At 41.8% G+C, this 11,248-nt stretch overlaps 1 non-coding gene across 1 annotated transcript; it reads left to right on the top strand.

The window, feature by feature from the left end:
- Window positions 1-10,709: 10,709 nt before the first annotated feature.
- LOC126424375 (U6 spliceosomal RNA) lies at window positions 10,710-10,816 on the top strand. The gene has a single exon (XR_007576165.1). It is a non-coding gene; the product is annotated as a U6 spliceosomal RNA (small nuclear RNA).
- The last annotated feature ends 432 nt before the right edge of the window (window positions 10,817-11,248 follow it).

Genomic DNA, 11,248 nt, shown 5'->3' with positions numbered 1-11,248 from the left:
GTAGAGTCTGACAGCACCAGGACAGATGGTACTTTCTTCTCAATTGACAAAATATCTGTATCCCTCCAGCTTTCCCACTGGTGTGCCTCTGTCTTGTTCACACTGTTCTGGCTAATCGAACCCCATACATGAAGCAGTAAACTATATAACTGAGCCGCCGCGCAGTTGCTGGCGTCGCCTTTCGAATTCCTGGCGCCACTAGCACAATCTGTCGTGTTATGTCCCTCTGGTCTGAGGCCACCTAGATCTTAGACAGATGATGTTGATGGCGGACGGAGCGTGTTGAGACTTGGCGACTTGGCGAGTGGTAACGGAGCGAAGAATACGGTATGAGAGGTCCGCCTGGTGAGTAAGGCGAGCACTTGACCAAGCGTCTTGGGCAGAGTCCGGTGTGTGGTTGCTGGTCGGATTTCAATCCGTGGTTGAATTCGTGTGCCATCCTCCGGCGTAGTCTGGCCATCCATGTGTTAATGGCTGGTGCCCGAGGCCACATTTTTGCTCTGCAGCTTTTACCCTGTGGATTCCGCACGATTTGTTGAACTGTTGGTTTGATCAGAGGCTATTAAAATAGTGTTCGTGGTCGTTGAGCAAAGGCATATACCAGCTTACTGAATGGAGACCGGTCATTTATGTTGAGATGATTGATTTGGTGTCGCACCAAAGGTCTGCTATTGTGTTAGTGCTGTGTCGACGCCATTGTTTCGTGATAGCTTTCCGTAGACACGCTCCGGCCGGAAAAATTGTGAGGCGCGTACAGTTTGCATTTTGTTGCATCGGTGCTGTCACTGCAAACTCCTTGACCTTGATAATTCGCTGTTTGTTCACTACTGGTTAGAGACGTCTTATAATGAAAAGGGGTGCTATTGCACATACACAGATGAAGAGAAATTCTATGGGAGCTCCTCGGCAGCGGACACTGCAAATTAACTACGAACTTTGTCTGGTTGGCCTTGTGCACCATCAACAGGTGCGCAACAAGGTCAGTGTTGTCTGTGTCTGATGCCACGTCATAGCAAGGAGTCTAGCCCACGTCAGATGTTCCTGCCTTGGCGCATGCTATTGCTGTTATTTTACACTATTGGCCATTAAAATTGCTACACCACGAAGATGACGTGCTACATACGTGAAATTCAACCGACAGGCAGAAGATGCTGTGACAAGCAAATGATTAGCTTTTCAGAGCGTTCACACAAGGTGGGCGCCGGTGGCGACACCTACAACGTGCTGACATGAGGAAAGTTTCCAACCGATTTCTCATACACAAACAGCAGTTGACCGGCTTTGCCTGGTGAAACGTTGTTGTGATGCCTCGTGTAAGGAGGAGAAATGCGTACCATCACGATTCCCACTTTGATAAAGGTCGGATCGTAGCCTATCACGATTGCGGTTTATCGTATCGCGACATTGCTTCTTGCGATGGTCGAGATCCACTGACTGTTAGCAGAATATGGAATCGGTGGGTTCAGGAGGGTAATACGGAACGCCGCGCTGGATCTCAACGGCCTCGTATCACTAGCAGTCGAGATGACAGACATCTCTTCCGCATGGCTGTAACGGATCGTCTAGCCACGTCTCGATCTCTGAGTCAACAGATGGGGACGGTGGCAAGACAATAATCATCTCCACGAACAGTTCGACAACGTTTGCAGCAGCACTGATGATGATAAACAGGAGGTCGAAATTCTAAACCTAGCTTTCAAAAACTCGTTTACGATAGAGGACTCCAGCACCATTCCCCCTAACGAAAGGATATAGTGTTAAGTGTGTCTCGGATTGTAAAACAGTTAAGATTCCTTGACGCCAGAAAGGCACCTGGCCCAGACGGTATCCCCGTACGTTTTTATGTTGACTATGCTACAAATATAACACCATACGTATCCGTCATCTATCAGAGATCATTGGAACGGCGGGAAGTTCGACGGGACTGGAAGAAGGCCCAGGTCATTGCAGTCTATAAAAAGGGTAGAAAATCGGATGTACATAATTACCGGCCAATTTCACTGACATCGATTTGTTGTAGAATCAAGGAACATATTTTGTGTTCAGACACAACGTCCTTTCTAGACTCTGTGAAGCTCATCTATAGAAACCAGCACGGTTTTAGGAAACAACGGTTATGCGATCCACAGCTGGCCCTCTTTGTGATTGATATACAAGTTCTAGATAGGGCTCCCAAGTTGATCCCATATTTCACGACTTTCGAAAGGTGTTCGACTCAGTTCCGCACTGTCGCTTGCTACAAAAAGTGCGCGCTTATGGTCTATCCAATGACATATGCGGGTGGATACAAAGTTTTCTAACAGACAGAGAGCAGTATGTTGCCCTGAACTGAGCAACTTCAACAGAAACAAGAATAACTTCCGGTGTGCCCCAGGGCAGCTTAATAGGTCCTATGCTTTTTACGATTTAGTATAGACTGTTTTCCGATGATGCTGTAGTCTACAGGAAAGTAGTATCACACGAAAGTTGTGAGCAAATCAATGAGGATTTGAAACTTCGTGGCAGATTAAAACTGTGTGCCCGACCGAGACTCGAACTCGGGACCTTTGCCTTTCGCGGGCAAGTGCTCTACCAACTGAGCTACCGAAGCACGACTCACGGCCGGTACTCACAGCTTTACTTTTGCCAGTACCTCGTCTCCTACCTTCCAAACTTTATATCAGCGCACACTCCGCTGCAGAGTGAAAATCTCATTCTGGAAACCTCCCCCAGGCACACAATTTTAATCTGCCAGGAAGTATCATTACCATAATTGTTGCTACAGGCTAATGCCTCCTCAGAATTCCATATTCCACGTCCACCAAATTCAGATTCATCTCAGCCTCTCTTCTGATCACAGAATATATGAATTAACATACATTAATTCCATCATTCACTTTCCTGTAACAGAATAAATTTTTCAGCGGCATTTTCTGATTATCAAATTCCTCTACACATCTTACAAACTTTCTTGCGACCTCTTTACAGTTGTGCTGCTTAAAATTATTGTTTCCCATTTTATAATTTGTTGCTATAACCCCAGTCCCCAACATTTGTGGATTCTTTACCAAATTTTCGACAGCAAGAGAATTTTTAAATTAACGTGTTCTTCTACACGCGAGTTTATTTCACCATCTCCGGACATGAGATGCGCCGTATTCTGTTGTTGCATTCTGTTTTGCTTCTGCCTCTCAAATCTTCGATCCCGGTTTGGTTTACATTTCCCCTTTCAAAATTATTGTAACATTGATAATTATTTCTGTTACTACACCCATAATTTACGTTCTAGTACCCATTTCAAAGTCTACGGTTCCCATTATGTGGCTTGAATTTCAACGCCTCTTTAAGTTTCTCAATAAAATCTAGAAAATTGTCAATGGAACTTATCGGACTGTGGAAAAGGTCCTATTGTAAATGATCCAGCAAGTGTCTCATGAGCGTCGTAATCCCCGTCAACATTCCCAGCGGACGATTTACATGCGACGACTTAGCCAATTCACACAGACAAAAATCCCACATCGATCCACTTCATTGTTTGAAAATTCGTCCTTTCAGGATCTCATCCTGAAGTCGCGTTTCTTTCGCTTCACTTCAGAATTTGTTCAGGAAACAAATCTCAAACACTGCATAGATAGCATACGAAGCATTCGTTAAATTTCCCCATGATTGTGCATTGCCGTCTAGAGGTCCTTTAGCGAACTTCATCTTTGTCTTTTTCGACGTTCCTCCCACGAAACCATCTTTACACGCAGCAACAAAATCAACAGTATGGTATTTTCCATCATCTGCAAAACTCTGTTTCGTTCCTGAGTGTAAATCCATGGAACAGCTATCACAGTAACGGCCTGGTTCACTGCTAAAAACTGTAATTCTGCCCTCATGTTTTTAAACTGCTCTTCATGCTGCACAGCTGCTATATGTAATCTTGATTCAAAATATTCTCCATTTTCAAGCATTTCCTTTCCACATTCTGCTACTCTACCTGACAGATTGATAGCAGTCTTACTGCTGACGTCCACAAACGTATTTTGACCTTGAACACAAATTTTCACTTCGCCGCCGAATTCGTCCCGTAGGTTTTCCAACTCGTCCTCGAAATCTTTCTCGACTGTGTCGGCTCTGGTGCTAACTAGGCCTCCCTCCTCAGAAATTTTGGCTGCATCTGCCATTATAAACTGTAATTTTGGATTAATCATCATTTCTATATCAGATTTAATTTTCTTCACGTCAGCTTATAAATTTTCTGCCACGATTGCCTCTATTGAAGCTACTTCTCCCTTACTAAACTTATATCTGTACCAACTACCGCCACTTCATTGTTCAAATTTGTCAGAATTTCCCTTAACCATGCCATTGAATGTTCCGCAGATACATCTCCCGTCGCTGATCTTGGACTATCTGCCCCACTGAGATAGTCTGTATCAATCCTGCCACTTTCAGATTTTGGACTAACTGACCCGCTCACGTAATCTGCACCACACACTGTGTGATTGCTTATTGATTGGAAGCTCCATCAACAAAGACAGTCCTGCAGGTTCACAAACATAAACGGTACCGGCGCAATTACTTACCATTTCTGTCATGCTGGCTGCTTCTGATGTACTGCTGCTGCCCGAGGTGTCGATGCAGGTGAACTCGAAGTTACCGCTGGTGGACCGCACTGCCGTGGCCGCCGCAGCCGCTATGCCGTCGTCGAGGTCGCACTGCTGTTGGCCACTATAGACTCTAACGTAATACACCTCCGCACAACCTTCTTCTTCTTTTCCGCGGTTGTGGCAAATTTCCTCACACGTAGATTTTGCTACAGATTCTCACACTCGTAACCGCTGCAAAATCTTACCTGGAGCCCCTACACAAACTACCTATCACGCAATAGATTTCTGACCTGGATTACGGGATACTGCCATGTGTTAGATTTGCAATTGCAATTCTAAGTAGATTCGTATCCAGGACGAGCCCCCAATTGTGTCGGTACCTAAAGCTTACTGCTGCTGAGTAACTGATCTCCTAAACAGCATACCATACAAGCAAACCAGCTGTAGCTTGACGTGGCCATAGGATTGAGCCATGCACGTGTCGCTTCACGCCCGCAGCTAAAGCGCTGCAAATGATAATCTGTAGCTGTGACGCTACAGGCGAATAAACTGTGCGTTGGCTAGAATTTCGAGTAAATATAAACACAGAAATCTGAAATACAATTCAAATGAACGGTTTAATAACAAGGACTGTACTCTAACGTCTGTAATTGATGTGGTCGACGCAGAATTAGACAGAATAATGTTTATTCAAGAAAGGATATTTCGAAAAAACGGGAAGTGTTCCTACGAAAGCCAGTCAAAATATAGACAGAAAATACCTGTATCAAATTCAACAAAGTCACGTTCAGAATGGTAGCAAAATCTCCAAACTAAACAGTCATTAAAGGTATGTGGGAACTAAATCATTTTCGTGCTCACGATACACGAAATATTCATCAGCTCAAAAGAGTTCGAATTTAAACATGGTGATTTACAAATGACCACACACGAAACAAAGAATAGTAACACATACTCGCTCTATTCTCAGTTCTGCAGTACAAGCTGAAAACTAACGTTATGGTGGAGCGCATTCAGACCTCTCGAAATATAAAGTCCTTTCAAAAGTAGCAGCCGTTCACCGCCCCGAATCAAATATCTCCAAGATCGAATACCACTCGTAACCACAGGCAGGTCTGCCTTCGTTCTGCACTCGACATGAAATCCCCAGAATAGCTCCCTTGAGCTCTTCGCTCCAAAAGTCCCAGTTTCCGCTTTACTCTTTAGTGTTCGGCTAGTGTCGACTTTTCCACTCGCTGGAGCTCTCCCCTCAAAAAATATGTCGTTCTTACATGCTACATACATGATATGATTGATCTTGACTACCTCACACTGAGCTCATATATTACAACAAAATTTAAGCAGTGAAACGTAGTAAATAACTGGCAACACTCAGATCATTCACAATAATAACGTATAAAGGAATGTTCAAATATAAATAAGCTATTTTTTTGTGTGAGTACACTCACGCTAAATAACAACGAATTGCCATCAAATATTACTTAAACAATTATTTATGCCTTCTCGTCAGAAGCGCTTTTCGGTTCTGTTTTCAGTTGCGGTGTTCGCTAACATATTTGACTGACCACTTTTGAATGAGCACAGTTTTTAATATCACTAGCAATCATCATTGAAATAAAGTTACTGGTAAAAGAGCAAGCTCTTAATTTAACTCATTAGCTGTGTAAATGTGGAGGTATGATGTTCCGACAAATATTTGAGTAATAAAAATGTTATAAAACATCGTTAGTCGATACATAGAGTAGATACAGGTACGTAGCTTTCAGAGATGATAGCTATAGCGCAATGCTGTCATCTGAGATATCGTTCGCTGAAATCGCATGAAGCGCTTAACATTTGTTAGTTGAAAGGTTCGTCGTGAAAATGTTTTTTTCAACTGTGCAATATTAACTTCTGTAATTTTAAAGGTTTTGAGAAATAGTTGTATCATTGGGTGCGTCTCATTTTTTTGAGATCGCAAATGTATTCAGATTTGCGTAAAAGTTTGATGTGAGCTTCTGTCGAATCTCAAAGTGCTATAACTTAGCCATATTTCAGGGTGTCTGACACCCGGACCTGTCCTGGAGCAATGCCTCCTGCAGAAAGGCCATGCCGGAACACTCGTTCATATTAGCAAGCAATCCGGAAGCGTGAACGGCTGCAGAGCGTCCTTAGACCTAGACACAGAATTATTCTGAGTTACAACAAGTACATCTTTCCTCGTAGCAGTTCTGGATGGCCAACTCGCACACCTACATAACTGTAACGCTACACAGTGAAACATTATTCTGTAATTTAATTTGGCTTACATGTACTGTGTATTATAGGAAAGTTCAATGAAGGCATATCTGCCATTTCTAAAAAAAAAAAAAAAAAAAAAAATGCTTTCTCCTCGACAACAATTCCATTCCAGATTCACCTCCGTTGACTGTGTATAGTTTCTCAAGGTAGCACCACCAACGTCTATGAGGCAGACCGTCGTGTGTTACGGAACGTGAACAGCTTAGAAAGAAATTCCTGTATACACAACTCATTCATGACTTCATACTACCTGAAAACCTCATTTCTGACCATTTATTCATCTCAAAAGAAGTAGTGTAAGATTCTCTACTGTCTCCTCAAAATTTGATCCTAAAATTTTAAGCATCTAGTATATGATTTCACTAAAGAATTTCCACTTATTATATTAATATGATATTAATGCTCACTTTTGTATGTAGCTATACACAGTAAGGTATTTAAGGAGCAGTCAAATGAAAACGAGATAGGTGAAATAAAGTTAGCATACTGCTCGTTATTTCAAAAGCAATCACCATAACTGTTAATACATTTATTCCTCCGTGAGACATGACGGTCAATGCATTCCTGAAAAAATGATTTGGGTTACCTACAGTACCATGAACGTACCCAGGCGTGTTACTCTTCGTCCGTAGCAAGACTAAAACCACGAATATGAAACCAATAACGGTGAATCGCGTGGAGAGGGGTCAGGACTGCATGGAGGTTGTGTAAGGGCTTTCCAGCGAAACTTCTGCCGTGTAGTCGAAGCAACCTTAGCAACAAGTAGGGGCTCACCCACGTATATCGAGCACACATCCTTCATACACTTCCGATCACTTCTCATCCGAATTCTATATCTTTGGACCCATGAAGAGAAACATTCGTGGCCATCGAATTGTTTCGAATGAATAGGTGCTCTTATGGGTAGAATCAGGAATCCGTAGCAACCGCCAACATTTTCCCTAAAGGCACTGACCATCTTATCTCTACGTGAGTGAATGTATTAACAGTAATGATGATTACTCTTGAAATAATGAACAGTTTATTTACTTCGTTTCCACGTGCCTCTTTTTAATTTGACTACGCTTCATACGTATTAAGTACCATTTAATATATTTCATTGTTGCATTTTGTCTGCAGCTCATAAGGCGTAGAAATATCGGGGATTGATACGTACATAACTGTGTATACATTGCCAGAAAAGATTATCCGTGTATCTTCCTTGCACATATTTAAATCAAGCTCAGAAAAGCCTACGTTTGAATATCATACATTCCTTTCATTTCTCATATGCCTATCCTATTTGGATTTCACAATACGTCTTTATGAAACCGAGGTGAATGTTACAATTCCACACTATTTGTTGTACTCTTTCCCCTCTGATTAGTACATCATTTAAGAAATGATGACATATTTCATATTTTAGATTCACATTCACAGACGTATGATCTGTACAGAAAGGAGTGACAGCATCACAGACAGTCACTAATGATGTCAGTATTTATCAAGCCGTACACTGGGCAATCTCGCTAATATTTACTGACACAGCATGTGAAGTTTCACTTATGACTTCCATAATTCTTTTTAAACATTTGAAATAATACAGAACTTTACAGTCTCAAACCACTGCTCCATTCAAATATGACAAGACTGGTACGAAAGAGGAGTTGATGGATGACCTCAGTAAACCATGACCTAAGCGCTCCTTTTATAAATATAAATCGTGGGTTTGTGTCTGGATTTATTTCGGCCATTTCTCTTGGATTAGCAGAATTCTATCAATAGAAAAATATCTCTGAATTTCTGAACAGCTACGGCAACGTGCAAAAGCGCTCGAAATGCACCCTTGAAGTTTTCTCAAACCGAAAACTTTTTACTGTAGCTCTATAACTGCCGTCTATTCAGTAATCTACTTTTCCGTGATTTTACAGATTTATATATGAATGTTCTCACTACGTGCTCCGCTGTTGACGTATAATCTTAAAATAAATAGAGAAAAGCGTAGACGCACCACATAGGAAATCGGTACATGTGATGGCCACATACAGACAAATAAATAATTACAGTTTCAGAAAAATATGGCGATTTGTAGTGATTTGTTCACAAGAAAGAGCTTCGCAATTTGCGCAAGACAATAATTCAATGGGTGACCTCTGGCTCTTATGCAAGCAGTTGTTCCACCTGACACTGTTCATAGAGTTGTTTGATGTCCTCCCGGAGGATATCGTTCCAAATTCTGTCTAACTGGCAAGTTCGATCGGCAAAATCCAGAGCTGGCTGGAGGTCCCTGACCATAATGCTCCAGCCGTTCTCAGTTCTGGAGAGATCCATTCTAGGCAACGAGGATATCGACAGTTTGTGCCTGGTATTAGTGTCGATACAGGCATGGTATTTGTCTACACATTCCCAAGAAAAAGGAGTCATAACAGAAACCATCGTACAACAAATGATAAAAAAATATTGTTTCATGTGATATAACTACAAATTAACAATTTTCCGCTTCCTTCCTGTTGAGTTTCATGATTTTTGGTCAATGAGAAGTACCCCACAGGTTTCGATGAGCTAGTTTTCGAGTATCCAAACATATGATATAAAACACCATAGCTTTTGATTAGATCGACATATAAGGTTACATCTTTTACACCGTCAAGGGACGTTAACCTCTAGTGTGTGTCTAACTTGATAAGTTAAGAGGACGTCTTAACAGAAAGGGAGACAGAGAGTTGAATAACAAACGATAAAAATATTTTTTTCGTTCGATACTGGTAACATTAACAGTTTTCACATTTTTTTCCTTTACATGTGCTCTTTAACCTTGCTTCCTGCCAAATTTCATTATACTGGGTCAACGAAAAGTACCCTACAGGTTTTCAATAGTGAGTTTACAACTACAAAAATATGTGACATAAATGGCCGTATCTTTCGAGTGCACTGACTTAGAAGCTTACATTTGTTGTTCCGCCAAGGGACTATAGACCTTATAATGCTACATAAATTTCAACCAGAAACGTCAACATATTCCTGAGAAGGAGTTGTCTTTACAGGGAAAACGGAGAGGCAGATACGTAGGTAACAAATGAAGAAACTGTAATTACAAATTAATAATTTTCGGTAGTTTTCCTGTAGCTGTAGTGTGAAAGTTCCTTCTTGATTCTAGATCAACGGGAAGTATCCTAAAGATTTTCATGATTGAGAATGACAATATCAATGTATGACATACATGGCCGTGTACTGGCTTGGAAGCTTCAATTTCTTGCAGCAGCTTAACATGTGACTTAAGTTTCATCTTGATACGTCTATCCATTCCAGAGAAAAGAGATTTGTAACGTCGGACAAACAGGTGGATCGACAGACAGACAATAGAGCTTCCCTATAGTGTTCCCGTTTCTACCGACTGAGGTAGGGAACTCTAAAGATAAGTAAACTGTTTATTATTTCAAAAGTAATCACGGTAACTGTTGACACATTTACTCGACTGTGAGACAAGATGGTCAATGCCTTCATGGAAAAATGTTTTCATGATTGACCCCAGGCGCGTACCTCTTCGTACGAAGGAAATCGACGACCAAGAATGTCTTTCTTCAGAAGTGGAAGCGGCAATAATGGTCAGCTGAGACTAAAATGTTCCATAGTTCTGAGCTTTTTTTCTGTGTTGTGATTCTAGATGTTAATTTTTGTTAGTAGCATTGCTATGCACGTAATTTGTGATGTGTCTTGTATGTGAAAATGTTTGAATAAAGTTAACCATAAAAATAGACATGTCCTTTTCGGAGTTTTAACAAACGTTATTCTGTCGGACTGATTAGAATAAAGTAGGCCATTACCGAAAAGCTGCCTGCCGTGGTCGCAAGTTATTCACGTTCATACCTAGCTGCTGTACTTGCTTCAGCAGTACATATACTAAAATTGGAACGATACAGAGAAGATTAGCATGGCCTCTGCGCAAGGATTACCCGCAAAATCGTGAAACGTTCCACATTTTTTAAACCCCTCACCCCCACGAACCATGGACTTTGCCGTTGGTGGGGAGGCTTGCGTGCCTCAGCCGTAAAGATAGCCGTACCGTAGGTGCAACCACAACGGAGGGGTATCTGTTGAGAGGCCAGACAAACTTGTGGTTCCTGAAGAGGGGCAGCAGCCTTTTCAGTAGTTGCAGGGCAACAGTCTGGATGATTGACTGATCTCGCCTTGTAACACTAACCAAAACGGCCTTGCTGTGCTGGTACTGCGAACGGCTGAAAGCAAGGTGACACTACAGCCGTAATTTTTCCCGAGGGCATGCAGCTTTACTGTATGGTTAAACGATGATTGCTTCCTCTAGGGTAAAATATTCCAGAGGTAAAATAGTCCCCCATTCGGATCTCCAGACGGGGACTACTCAAGAGGATGTCGTTATCAGGAGAAAGAAAACTGGC

Source organism: Schistocerca serialis, chromosome 1 (genome assembly GCF_023864345.2).
Source record: "Schistocerca serialis cubense isolate TAMUIC-IGC-003099 chromosome 1, iqSchSeri2.2, whole genome shotgun sequence".
In the NCBI taxonomy this organism is placed as follows: Eukaryota; Metazoa; Arthropoda; class Insecta; order Orthoptera; family Acrididae; genus Schistocerca; species Schistocerca serialis.
Note: the sequence above shows the minus strand (reverse complement) of the source record. Positions and strands in the feature narration are given on the sequence as shown.